The following is a 15,257-nucleotide window of genomic DNA, read 5'->3' as shown; positions in this document are numbered from 1 at the left end:
TATACAAAGATGATACAATGATAACGGTGACCAAGTGGACGCATTCTGGCGCATGATGGACCGAGGACGTTTTGTTCGAATGTGTGCGTCCGCCGATGCTGGCTTTTATACCATCACTATAATTTGGGCAAGGAAATTCAAGGAATATTTTAATTATTTTGGTGATTGTTTAGTTTTAGATAGAGCGAAGAAAAGATACAGAGATTTTCATTGGTTGAAGTTGACTGAATTTATCTGATCTCTATTGGAGATGGTATATGATATTGTAAATGTATGGAATATTCGTTTAGAATTTCATTCAATTTTAAAAATAACAATATAATATGAATAATAAGTCATTAAAACGAATCAATGATTCAACTGTTTATTGCACTTTTTTGACCGTATAAAAACTGCATGAAATGCTATATTGTCACTGCAGTAAGCCGTGTCTGCAAAGCTAAATCACATACGGCGTCGATTCATTAACATATCTTGGGGTCCAGCATCGATATGATGACGTTAATAGCTGGTCAATTCATCGTGCAAGCCTTTAATCGCTACTGGGCTAAATTATTGACCTGACTTATGGCCGTGCCTCGAACTCTTGCTATCGAGACCAATGCTGCTCCTGCAACAACCGTAATCGAAGGACTGAAGTATAGCTGTCCTTTTGGTGTGATGTATTCGCTTACAGTGACTTGCTCTTAGCTGCTTGTCTTACACGCAGAGAAATGAGCGAAACTTGGTCCAAATAGCGATGCAATTTTTGCCGTTGTGTGGGTCATCTTCTCCTTGTTGGGCCCGGCTGAATGTTGTATTAGTGCTACGTCCGATCTCTGCTCATGCTGTTGCTAAGAAGGTTTGTTACTATTTCAACAAATTAACTCATCAAGTTTTCTGACTGTACTTTCTTCGTAGTTAACGTGGCAAATGGTTATTTTTTCTTACAGCAAAGTTTGTTCCGTGCAACAAAACTCGTGCTGACGGTGAATGCACCACCGTCCAGTATTTAAAATATAGTATATGTAATGTCCACGGATAAGTTAAAATTTAATTTGATTAATGGTTTTCATCTGTTGCTTCCATGAAAAAAGTTCGTAAAACTATAGCGCAATTGTCTCTCTTGTCATTGTCTTGTCACATTGATTTGTCACATTTACCTGTCACATTTTCTTGTTACATTAACTTGTCACATTGACTTGTCACATTGTCTTGTCACACTGTCTTGTCATATTGTCTTATCACATTGAATTGTCACATTGTCTTGTCACATTTGGTTGTCACAGTGTCTTGTCAGAATGACATTGTCTTGTCAGTTGTCGCATTGACTTGTCACATTGTCTTGTCGCATTGTCATGTCACATTGACTTGTCACATTGTATTGTCACATTGTCTTGTCACATACTGAATGTGTATAAAAAATGATTCTAAATTAGTTAGCAATTAGTAGTAAATTAATTAGTTATTAGTGAATGAAACGAGGCTTCTATAGTGAAGTTATAGGGTTAAAATCAATTGCTATCAATGACATTTTTTTTTGTAGTGAATTCAACTAAATAATTTAATTTAGAATTAAATGGATGCAAAAATGTCTTGCCTTGCAGAATAATACCAATGTTGATGCCCATTTTTCTAGTGGCCTACAACATAAGCCAGTTTTTTGACCTAACCTCGACAATCAAAAACTAAAAAAATAAATTTCAACATTCAACAAGATTTGAAATCTCGTATTGATTCCAATTATATATGTCCGAAATTTGATACTTTAATCCTAGTTTACTTGGTAACTTAACGGAAGAATTCAACATTTTTAATAAGTTCATATGGTTTCTATCAAACTTGTGTTCTTTATTATTTTGCGTCATAATTTCTAGAAAAATATATTTTGAGTAATTTTTGAGTAATAATGCTTACAATTCCATTTATCGAAAATATTGCTTTTAATTTACAGCATGTGTGACGATTTTTCACTATAAAATGACAAGTACAAACTTAAAATTTATTTCCATACTCCTCAAAATGATGACTTCATTTAAATAAAAATCAGTATTAAATGGTTACCTGCTACGCAGGTTTTTCTCGGCTTTACGTTTTTCGCACAAAGATGATCTTGAGTTTAAACGATTTTTTTTTCTCAGTTCTGCTTGACAGAACTTAAATTCTCCGGTGTAGGCCTACATAAAAAACGAATCGACAACCCTAACACTCCTAACAAAAAACTTTGTTTTCCTTTCTGCGAAAAAAGTTAGCGTTTCCTTCTCGCTAATGGAATCATGAATAAATTATACCTGTACTTAATAGTGTATGGATGTAGCAACAATTCATGAAGGTTTGCATTCATTTCCTGGTACCCACTGGTCTTCCTGCCGAGCTTTGAAGCTTTTAATGCCTTCGTTTATTTGACGTGAAAATTTTTTCGAAGTAATCTTCTGTTTGCTGACATCTCCATGTATATCTCTTCCTCTTTTCTACGGATATCTATTCTGTTTTGTGTTTAGACATCTTCCTAGTTAAAGCTTGTTTTATGCTTAGATATTTCAATGGATATCGTGTTTTTTTGTTTATTTTAAGTATCTTCTTAAATATATAGCATGCTTTCTGCTCAAATATCTTCATTAATTGTTTTTAATCTGTTAAGATAACTTTTTTGTTATCCATTTCGATAGCGATCGTTCAAAAGTGTATAGGCTCCGATTGGAACGCATTGCGTTCGTTCTATTTTCAAACCGCCGCTTTTCTTAAAACTTGATAAAAGATAAAAACAGAAGTAGCTTTATTCCAAAGTGTCTGTGAATTAATCAATGGTGGAGCTTTCATATATTACCATTGCCGCTTAATTAGTGGTTACTTCAAACGTTGTGCGCAATTGTCTCGTAATTATGGAACTGTCATTCTGCTTATATAAACTATCTGATATGTCCCATGTCTGACAACTTAATAATTATTGCTCATCAATCAGTGTGAATTCTGTGATAAGAAAATGTGAAAGTTATCCAATGTCTCGAATTCTCTCAAATGTTTGAATAAAAATTTCACCCCTTAACTATTTCTGCAAAGCGTTTTATAATTTCATCACACGCACAATGCATATTCGACATTGTTCTCACTCTTATTTCTGTTGACTGGTATCTAGTATGCATAGTATTTTCGTTTCTAGTTCGTCACATTCATTCCATGGTTAAGTGATTGGTTAAAAAAGGCTCCCACTAGAAATACGTGCAATAAAGTAGATTCCCCTAGTTTGCCCTGAATTTTACGTCACAGATTCACCATTGACCGCGTGCTTGATGTATGGGAGCTTCCGAATACAATTTTGTATGATACTTAATTGTGCGTATAACACATGCGGTTTTATTTTTTAGGACGAAAGTGCAAAGGATAAAGTACGAAGTTTCACGGAAAGGATGTTCGTTTTTGAACGTTGTTCTTAATTTCGTACTGTTCAATTAGGACATGAATTACGTTAACGTATAGGTGACAGACCCATGAAATACGTGGAAAAGTTGAGATGAACGTAGCAAAGTATTTTTCAGAGAAATCTATACATTGTCAAGATTGTTTGAACATTCATATATATTAATAGTTGGTAATAAAAAGCCACGATAATATTCTGCTGAATAATAGACTGAGTTATCTTACTTCGTGTTCTGAATATCTTTTATTAAATTAATTCAGGAGGCAGAAAATTTGTTCTTTAGTTGTTTTGTATTAATTTTTAATGAATCCACGCGCGGTTGGGTGTGATCAAATAGTGAGGAGTAACAATCAAATTCCTGGAACAATCTTCCTTGTCATGGCCGCCATGAAGTGCTTTGAGTGAACGACATGCCACTCGCTTGGAAGGTCGAACCATATCTAGAAAAAATCTGTTGATAAAAATGATTGAAATTGAAGGCAAATAGTAGAAATACCTAGAAATTGGTGGTGTGCAGAAGAACGTTTTCATCGATAAATTTCAGCATAACAAGTAGAAGAAAACAAGATCTTCTCATTCTTCAATAATCTTCAATAAGACAACTGAAGAGTCTACATGAAATGTATATTGTGAGTATTGATTATATATTTTTTATTATTTAATTCAGAAAGATTGTACTCTAAGCGTTTTTTCTAAAAATATGTTTCATGGAGTAAATATATTTGATGAGCACAGTGATGCAATGCATGAATGTCGTTGATTTCATTTGATCAACTAATTGATGAAAATTTCGCGTTTCCGTTGAATTCATGTATCTTCGTATCTTCTAAACTCAACTATTGTATGGTTTAAAACATTTGATTTTAATGAGATAATTTACTCTGTGCTCACAGCTAGTACTAATCTCTCCGTGTAGCTTGCAAGAAATTTTCCACCATTTTCGCTCGCAAGGTCATTTGTGTTTTACCTTTTTGCACGTACATATATGCCCCATCTGCCCCCATGACCCACTTTGTAGTCTGATATATAACAATGCAAACATCGTCAATGGGCAGTCGTAACAAAATAGCGACCTTAAAATACAGTGTGCGTCTCTATTACCTTGACGTTATAATGACCGCTCTCTTCTTCGGACGGAGAGTTTCCGGGTCTCATGCTTGAATTATGGCGACACTTTCGAGGTGAAACTTGGTCTAATTTCTGCTAACTTTGCATAATATGCGTAGTAGATTAGGATTGGGTTTCCTGTGTCAATGATAATTGTACAATTATTCCCCACAGCGCGATTTAGTTATAAATATGGCGGGAAAAAATTAGTTTCTATACCTGAACAAACAAGTTTTACTAGTTTAATTGGACTTTTCGTTGTCTAATACTAAAGTTCAATAATTCATACGGTGACTATTACACACGTAAATATTGCGCATGCAAACAAATATTCGCTGTTATAGATCGGGTCATACAATTTATTTCTTCTTTAAAATTGCCGATAATGATTTTTCTAAGTCATTCGACCGTGCTTCGCGCTTCGAAAGAATCGTTGTTAACAATTTCCGAGCGATTTAATTATGAGGCCGTTGCAACAAAACGACCTCAGTTGGGCTCGGTGTGCACCGCTTAAAGAATAGAGATTAATTTATTTTAGTGTTGGCCAGTTCGTGCCGCCGGTTTGCTGTTAGACCTTGGTGATGCTCCAGTTTTCTCATAGACGATCGATTGTGTCGTTTTTGAATCGAGAATCGTCGTTTGATTCGTTGTGAATTTGATTATTTTATCTCTTTTTTTAACGATAAAGATTATTTTCTTATCTTAGAGAAATGTCTGTGAAAGCTATACTGTGAAAAGAATTTTATACTATGATGGATGAATTCATCATATACATTAAACAACTTACGTCTTCGAATATCGCTGAATTGTGTTTCCACGTTTTCTCCTATAATAATCTGCAATCTTACTTGCCTCCAATCTTATCTTCCTCGCTGCCTTTAGATTTAACCGCATTCTTCGGAATCTACATAATTTAGTATGAATACAGATGTTATGATATGGATCATGTAATAATCGTGTTCTGACATGTCAGTCACGCGCTGCCCCGCCTCCTCTGACGGTTATTGCTTGGCCCCGCCCACCATTGGGTGGCCGACTTGTGCGCCGCGACTTTAACTGCCGTTAACTTGAAACATAACTCACTCCAACGCTTATGCCTTTATTCAGCTTCGACTGATGCATAAACTTTCCTTTAATAAAAACAACTTCATGGTAACAATAATTTTTATTTTAGATAAGTATCTTCTGAAAATTTCTTAATATTCGGTTATGAAGTCACCAGCTTCCGAATCGCTTCCGAATCGCTCGCTCCAACGCTTATGCTTTTTTCAGCTTCGACTGATGCATAAACTTATCTTTAATAAAAATAACTTCACTGTAACAATAATTTTTTTTAGATAAGTATTTCTGAAGATTTGATAATATTCGGATATGAAGTCACCAACTTCCGAATCGTTAGCCATATAAACATTACTTCTTAATTGAATCTATTAACAGTTACTGAGAATCAATTCACGTAACGAACGCTTTTCGGTTAAATGTTTTATACGCAAATGCCTTGACATCAGCTCACCGATTTGTTGAGCGTTAGTAATGGAAAAAATTCATATATATATACTCTTCAGTAAAATATTATTATTGATCGATACTGTTATTTTGTTGATGATTCATTTATGAAGTTTTATTACATAAACGTCTGCCGGTTTTGAAGTATAGGCTAAGAAAAGACTGCTTCAATCATTTCAATTTTGCGGCGTAAATTTTAAACTGATCATTACAGATTTCAAATGCTGATCTGAACTTTTATTTGACGTGCATTATGGTTCTTAAATCACTCGCTTTAATGTTGATGATATTGTTTTCACAATTTATGTAACCTAATCTAATTTACGGCATGCCATGCCTGGACAAGAAGCCATTTCTAATGACACGGCGGCGCTCAACTTCAAGTGATACATCGCCATATTTACGACTGATTTCTCATCATGGCGGGTGCTTGATGCTGAAAGACTATCATGCTTGTAATTGTTCTTATAGTTCCATCTTGATTATACATTCTCAAAGCATAATGCTATTATTTTCTCTCCACAAGAGGTTTTGTTGCAAAGCAGTGTACTTTTTTATCCCTGCCGGATGAGACTTTTACTTTTTATAGACGCGGTATAAAAAGCAATCTCCAATGTCCGATGCTACGATGGTCACTTTGAACATCGATTGACGACCACTTCGGACATCGAGATCCACTCGTGCTTGAAAATCTCCTTCATGGCTGAAGTTTAGAGCAACTTGATGCCTGCATCTGACTGCGGGCCATGAGATTCATTGCCACTCTAATGAACACTTCCAGTTACGCCGCTTTTTCTTCAACATGCAAATGCATCGTCGTGGTGTTGGGCACCTCGAACGCGGCTCGATCGCTTTGCTACTTGCTACAAAATATATTCTGTGATTTTGGGTCGCCGCTGATCGTCTTCAGAGATTATATATATTTGCATCGCAATCATCTTTATTAATTGAATCGGTCTGAAATCGTGAACGTATTTTGCATTCGCTTCGCAACGTCAAACTTAACATGAGGCATACTTTTACGCGTATAATGGGATTATTGCCTTCCATCTCACTATAACCATCTGTGAATTTTGGTTGCCGCTCATCGTCTTCAGAGATTATTTATATTTGCCTCGCAATCAGCTTTATTAATTGATTCGGTCTGAAATCGTGAACGTATTTTGCGTTCGCTTCGCAACGTCAAACTTAACATGAGGCATAGGTACTTTTACGTGTATAATGGCATTATTGCCTTCCATTTCACCTAACGATTGTGTGCGATCGTGAACAGTGCTTAAGAATTAACTCCTGACCGAAACGTTTAACGCATGGAAATTTTCTTCCCCGAGGAATATTATTCAACAGACTTTAATTGTTCGAGAATTTTTAACGCACCCACATTGTAATTAATTCTATTTTAATTGTCCATGAAAATGATCCGTCCGCATCGCCTTTTTGCAGCGAAAATTTTCTTCAAAATTTACTTATTCGAGGAATCACCCGAGGCAGCCTCATAATGGATTACGACTCAATTAATTTAGAGGAAATGGGATTATTAATTATGATGGAGATTGGATTTTGACCTGAAATAATGGATTAGGTAACGTTACGATATCGCACGGCATGCTCTTCCTCAGTGGCCGCTATGTGAAACTCTGTGCGATTGCACGTGAAGTGTGATCAATCTAATTGAACGCCTGAATCCGACTCGCTTGAAATTTAATTTGCATCGACGAGAAATCATATATAATAATTTGGCATCCTCTATAATAATTTTGTCACTATATATGGATTTTCACTGTTTTTTTTCTTTCATATATTCATGTATTACATCTTTTGAGCGTATGTTCGTTTGAAGAGTATTTTTTTTGTTTGCCCTATCGTATATGTATATCAACTACGTCGTATTCCACCAGATCATCGACTGGTGCGTTTTTTTGCGTGTTGGGTTTCTTATTCAATCACCCTAGCCACATTTATTTGTTTACTATCCAGTATATATCATCCGCAATCAACTGTGGGCTAAACTGCTTTCCCAGGGAATCATTTTTATTTTTCGCACTCAAAAATTCCGAGTAACACTGGTCAATTAAATATCGTAAGTTGAATTAATTGATATATATTTATTGAATTAGTGGATATTGAGGTTAATTTAATTACCTGGTAATTTATCTGCTTGTATTTATATTTATTATAAGATTACAAACAAATCGATGGCTGCAGATTATATAGTATGTCGGTGGTTAAAAGCTTACAGCTTTACATGCACATAAAATAGATGTGGTAAATCTTCTGTGAGGTTCGCAACGTATTCTATATTAAAGATAACAAAATCTTTAATTATTAAAGTTAAATTAAATTTTCAACTGTCAAGTGAGTGCTCCGGTAGCAAGGCGTGACATGTACAATAGCAATACAATAGGAAAGGCAATTAATACTGGTGTGCTAACATGGATTTTACCAACTGGGATTTGGACAATTTGCAATGTTTCTTATATACTGAAACGTTTCACCGAGTTTAGTCATTATTAAAGTTTTGAACATTTGTTTGAATCTTGCAGTCGTGTATTCGTCAAAATAATTCCCAATACAATAACTTTGTGCGTTACTGTCAAACCTCCCTTGTCGAAATTCATCGACTTGTGTGTTTTTTAAGTTCTCGAACGTGATTTTTATTTAAAAAACAGAATGGTTCGGTGTTTCATTTAGATATAATTTGCGTTTAGAAAATGTGAATTCAATACTCAAATATATTTTTAAAGTGACAGCCGAGTTATCGGTGGGCATTGGGCGGCCGACTGGCTGTTGTACTTTTCTCCAGCCTATAGGAAGCTACAGTGTGTGTGTCCTACAGCAAGATCAACCTGTACGAGATATACAAAAACCGTGACGAAAGGTTCTGTGCGGCTTTAGATTGGTTCTTGGCCAGCTTTGGAACATCACACAAATACAAATTTTAATGAAACGACTAATTTTACCGTTAAAGAAGGAAAATCAAGATAAATTAAAAATAAATTCATCGGCATGGGCAGTGAATGGTTGAATTAGTTTCATAAGGATCGTGCCGTACTGGAAACCTCAAGGATAGCTTCACTTCACCTTAATTATTCTGAGTGTGCGAGTTAATTTGGTTGGTGTCTTGGGAGAATCTGGTCGTGGGCGCCAGGATGTGTGGTCTGGTCAGTCTTTACTGGTGTTACGGACAGACTATTTTTCAGAAAAATGAAAAGTTATCTTTACTTACTTTTTTTGGAAAAATTGGAAAGAATTAGTAATTTCATGTGGCTTCTCAGTAAGAAGGAACGTTGTAAGGGATAGAAATGATTGCTATTTATATATCGTAGTATTGATTGTATAATTTGTTTATAGTCAGGAATTTTAAATTGTCATTTTAGTTTAGAGTTTACGGAAGGCTAAGTGCGGAAGGAGGAGTTTATAAGATTATTCTGTCGTGGAAAGCCGGAGCGGAGGTATGTGCTGCGTTAGGATGTCAATATGTAAATATATTTGTGAATAAATTTGATGCGGAATAGATTTGTGAATATTTAGAGTTTATATGTATTTTAATGTTTGTTTACTATCAGTTATCTATTTTATTTGGTTCTTTTATAGGAAATCCTCAAAATGGAAATTTAGTCTTATAGTGGAGAGTTACACTCAAAATGGAAAATTAGACTCGGAGAGAAATTTAGCCTTAAGTGCTAAGCACCAAGATCAAGCTATGAAGTGAACTTGCTCGTGTCATTATTTATTTATTATTTATTTGTTTATTTGAAAGTGGTGTAATAAAGTGTTTCGATTATCGTGCATTAATGAATAAACCGATACGATCATGTAGGCTAGTTGGCGGTTCAAAGAGCCCCAACAACGTATTGAATTAAAATTGATTTTTTTTTGGCATAAAAATTTAGTAAAATTTGTATTGTTGTTTTTTATGTAGGTAATGATATTTATTGAATTAAACTCAAACTGTTAACCCTCCGTTGATGTTATTTGAGTTGCCATTGCGTTTAAGCCACCGCTCATTAATAAACCACACTTTACTGGTCAGAAATTCCCATGTTGAATTTGAGCACTAAAATCGTCGTTATATATTAGTTGTATCAAGTTCACCTCAAATTTCAATAATAGAAATATCACGTCTATTTGAGGGCGGCCAATTGAAGTGGATGGTGACTCGTGTGTCCCAATTTGACAATAGTTGCTTCGAAAATATTCTTCAAAAATAGGTGAAGAACTTACTTAACCCAGTGACTGTACAATTATGATTAAGACTATCGGTTGTAGCTACGTACAGTCACGGACCACCATCCTGGCCGTCAAAAGATGCCATACCAAAGCCATTACAATAATTGATTGGGTGTTCGCTTTAACGATCTTAATGTTCTAACGGCCTGGTCTGATCATTTGATCGCCTGCCTTAAAATCTTGACCGGTTTATAAGTGGCCAATGCATTGCTGACGAGCGGCCGTTGATAACCAATCATTGATTGGTTATCAACGAAAACCTTCGTTAATAGAAACCTTCGTTAATAGGTTGTTTAAAATTTAATTCCTGATTGAATGTGTTGAAAATATTGAATTTTTTTATATTTTGAATATTCGAGTGAATATTTTTCATTTTTGATTGAATATTTTTTTTTTAATTTTTGATTGAATATTTCGTCTTATTGATTTAATTTTTTGAATTTTTGATTGAATATCTTGCATTATTGTTTGAATTCATAAAGTAATCACTCAACGACGGTCGGTTGCCAATACTGTATTATCTATTTATTATTCGTGTGTTTATTTATATTTACTTATAACCTGCACTTCATTGCTCCGGATTGCAGAGTTAAGCGTTGATACAGAAATAGATATTATTTACATAGGTATTTCATTATTAAGTAATACTCTGGATTCTTTTCGTTTTCCATTGCTCGTATTTTTTTCGTCTAAAATGATGAATAAAATCCAGAGCTAAATACCATTTTATACAAGATCACGCTTTCTGAATAGTGATCATTTCCACGGAGTAAAAATATGCCGTATAATGTTATTCGGCATGTTTGTTATCTTGCTTCCAAATAAGAAAACTTCGAACACCTCTAAGGCAGCTGACATAATCCGCTAGATTCTAGAGGCTATAACCTGTAGATGGCAAACAACTAAAAATAAGCTCGTTGAATATTTTCGCTACTGTGAGCCTCATGACCACAAAACGCCTCGTTAGTCGAGCGTTCCAGTGATTGACAGGTTCTGCGTTCACTGTACAACTACGTCCCAAAATCCCAAAGCCAATCACTATACCTGTTTTCGGATTTTTATGTGCGTTTTTTCAGTGGGTTTTAGAAAAAATTGTGTAATACGCGTATAGTAAGTACGATTTTTTATTACAGAATTGTTGTGTTTTATACATGTGATGCTGGAAATTCAACGTGGAGGCTGAAATTAGCGTCTGAAAGACCGACTGTACGAGAAAGCCATGCCAGGAAGGTGCTGCTGAACTTCTGATTGCCATTCTGTATTGGAATGCTAATTGCGTTTGTGAGCTTATCCTTCGTTGTAGGTACTGTCGCTTGCAGGAGTCTTTTGCAAAACTGACTTTCTCTGTGTGGCTGAACGTATTTCGAGAATATTTGTATTAATGTCACTTATTTGCTTAAATCGCAAGTTGACTAAAAATTTAAAAGCAAAGAATAGTCCACAAAAATTCATATCTTTATAGAAAACGTTTCGTTTTCTATAAAGATATGAATTTTTGTGGACTATTCTTTGCTTTTAAATTTTTAGAGAATATTTGTGGTTTGTATGTAAAAGAAAAATATAGATTTGTTAATTTTTGTGACCTGGCATCGTTTTCGTGTCGATAAACTCCATTAAAATATTAAATTGTTTTAACAAATCAGTCAAAATTATCTCTAGCAGAGTTCCGCTGTCGAGCTACTGCTCAATTATAGTTAAGGGGAAACAAATAATAGATTTTATTCGTTTAACATAGCATTAGAATTTTAAAATTATAGTTATATACAAAACTAATAATATTTCTCTTGTCATATCCTCTAATAATATTATGCTCTCAAATAAACCGCCCATTTTTATGTCTTGAAAACACGATCATTTTTGTACTCGATTTCACTGACTGATCAGCTGACTGTACGACATGATGAATGACGATTGATTGTTCATGACATGATTATTGGCTGTCGCGGTCAATAATGTTGATCATTACAAGCTAATGAGTGACTGGATACGCGCACAACACGTCTCCATGAGGCGTCTAAATTATCATTCTGTTCTCATACGTGAATGAAGGGCGACAAGCATGACGTTCTTGCAACCGACGTCGAATTACAAAGCAAAATAGCAAGAAAAAAGATGGCGTAATAATGATTCTCATTAGTGCATGGAAAATATTGTGGTAGAATAGCCGCTTGTTGATTATATGGCAATGTATATGTGATTTTATGAAACGTGCCAACATCGCATCGGCGTATTTTTATTGGACATGCCATTATTATTAAGACATGCCATTATTGACACGGTCATTCTGTGTTTCATTGAGTTTCGTTTTTTCAATGAATTTAATAGAAACTACCGATTCAAAAAATCATTATTCAGAATCCAGTTAATTCATCATAAAATTATCTCATTATTCAGAATCCAGTTAATTGAACGCTTTTTGTTTTAAATAATATACGTTTAAAAATTACTTTTTAAAGACAACACTTCCAAAGAATCTACTGTCTCCAATCTTACAAATGTACAATGAATTTCTCATTTAATTTTCAAATATTAAAAAAATAATTTTCACTTTTTTTAACATATAAATTTTTTTTCAGAATTATTTATTCTGTTAATTGAATCATGCATTGCCTCTGACTTCACACAAGTAGGCAAAATTTCAGATCAATTAGACAGGTAAAAGTGTGTCAAATATCAGTTATAAGATTTGTTGCTGACAAAATTATTTCTCAATTTTTTAATATTGAAAAAGAATTGTTTCTTAATTTTTAAAATCATTTATTTTGACATTTGATTCATGCATTGTCTCCAACTTTACGCAAGTGTGCAAAATGTCAGATCGATAGGTTAAGTAGAAGTGTATTAAATTTCGATTACAAGATTTGTAGCAGACAGACAAACAGACAAGAAATGAAGTTAAGAGAAGTGTTGTAAAATGAAAACTAATACAATTTAGTTGCTTGCTAAGTGTTCTCATCCCTATTATGGTACCAATTTACACATCGAATAGTGCTTGTGTTAACTATTTAAACATGCTGAATACATTCATAAAAATAAAATTTTCCTGATCGCTTTGTATCAAGACTTCTGCGTTGACAATAATGGCTTCATTTTGAATCTTTTGCGCGTAAAATCGGGTGAATTTTTGTCTCCTCTGACGTCCAACTTCCGCCTGCTTATCAGCGCGTTAAGCGACATCCACGTAAATTTATTTAATGAAGTAAATTTATTTAATGAAGTTCTTCCATTGACGGCGCAGGAAATGGCTTGACCATATTTTTGGATTGCCCTCGGGTACTCATTTAAATATGGAATTGAGCATCGATTCGAAATGTTCTTGTAATGCGTTCAGTGGAAAAACTTAAGGTTTCTGTTACACTTTACTAGATTGATTTTATGGATTGAATTTATTTTTTGAAGTTAGTTTATGTTGCTTATAGTTTATGTTGTATGCTGGCTGATATTAATAAAGTATGTAATATTTATGCAATGAATTAAATTCCCGCGCTCAAACTTGTTCGACAATTTATCATACATAGTCAGTCGGCAGAGTAATTCCTGAAAACTGTACAGAAAAAAATTATGTTGGTTAGAGTGTGAATTTTCTAAAGATAATTATGTAAAGCCGATTTTGCCATCGACTGCTAATTCGTGACATTCGAGAATTTCTACTGCGAGTTTTTTCTTGAATTGTATTGCGAACATTATAATGCTACGCATCCTCAAGTCAACCGCACTCCTCAAACCCGATCCAGCTATAACCGCGAGCAGATGTCTTGAATTCTACATATGAGTTATAAGACTATTGTGAAAATCGTGACAATCGTATAAGTTCAGATTTTCATAGGGCTTGCAATCGTCCTAGAACTTGGAATCATCGTTGAACTTTTAATCACCGTAGAACTTGGGATCATCGTGGTGCTTATTATCATTCAAGAACGAGAGATCAGCAATGAACTTGCGATCGCCGTAGAACTTTCAATCGTCATTAAGCTTAGATTAATCGTAGAATCTGCATTCATCGTTGTGCTTAGAGATGGCAATCGTAGAACTCGCTATAATCATAAATCTATGTAACTTGTAAGCATCACTGTGCAGTTACTCTGCACCTTCGATATTTGCATGTCGTGTAATTATCGCAGAACATGGAATCATAGCATGAGACTCATTATCATCGAAGGACATTCCACTGACGTAAAATGGTCGTGCTGCTTAGAACTCACGAATGTCGAAAAATTCGACGGAATTTTTTTTAACCAGCTCGTATTTCTTGCATATAGAAGGTAGACTGAAATTTTGTATGTCTTGCCGCTTGTCTTCTTGAAGTGCCATACTCTATACTACTTCTATCTACATGAAGTTGTCCTGTCTTGTCCTAAGGTCTCATATATGTGTGCTTAATATATAGGGTACGACTTCAATCCGTATGAATTTTCTGTGTCTTGCCGTCTGCTTTTTGGGCGTTTTACAAAACTACTTTAGTTCGCATGGATTTTTTGTCCCACCGTCTGCCTCGTACAGGCGCCGCCGACATTACTTTTATTCACAAAAGGCGCAAAAATTCTCAATGCATTGTGGCTTTGCTCAGGCCGCTGCTCACTCTTGATAATCTTCACAACAGAACATCTGCAGTGGGATTTTTATCTTCAAGGGAAGTTTAGCAATCGGGGAGCTTTTAGATGCGCTTTGTTCAGATGCGCACCGCCGGTCAAATCGAGCGCAAAAACCACTTCATTAATTAAACACGTGTGCGGGTGGGCACCGAACAAAAGAAGCCCGTCAATATTTCTCAGGGTTTATATCGGTGGCCATTTTCGCTTTACTTAGCGAGTGCGCTACTGGTAGTTCAGCGAGTTTGTCATGGACAAGATTGATAACTTTTTCAATGAATTTAAAGGAAACTACTTATTAAAATGTACATAGCCAAAATATGAATATACATTGCCCTTAAAAATTGTAATTTTAGGTTTACCCTTCCCTAGTGTTTTTTTTTTTTTGCTCTGCTCATACACGCCGACAATGGCTTAGAAAAAATTGG

This window comes from Hyalella azteca, unplaced genomic scaffold (assembly GCF_000764305.2).
Source record: "Hyalella azteca isolate HAZT.00-mixed unplaced genomic scaffold, Hazt_2.0.2 contig14059, whole genome shotgun sequence".
Classification (NCBI taxonomy): Eukaryota; Metazoa; Arthropoda; class Malacostraca; order Amphipoda; family Hyalellidae; genus Hyalella; species Hyalella azteca.
Note: the sequence above shows the minus strand (reverse complement) of the source record.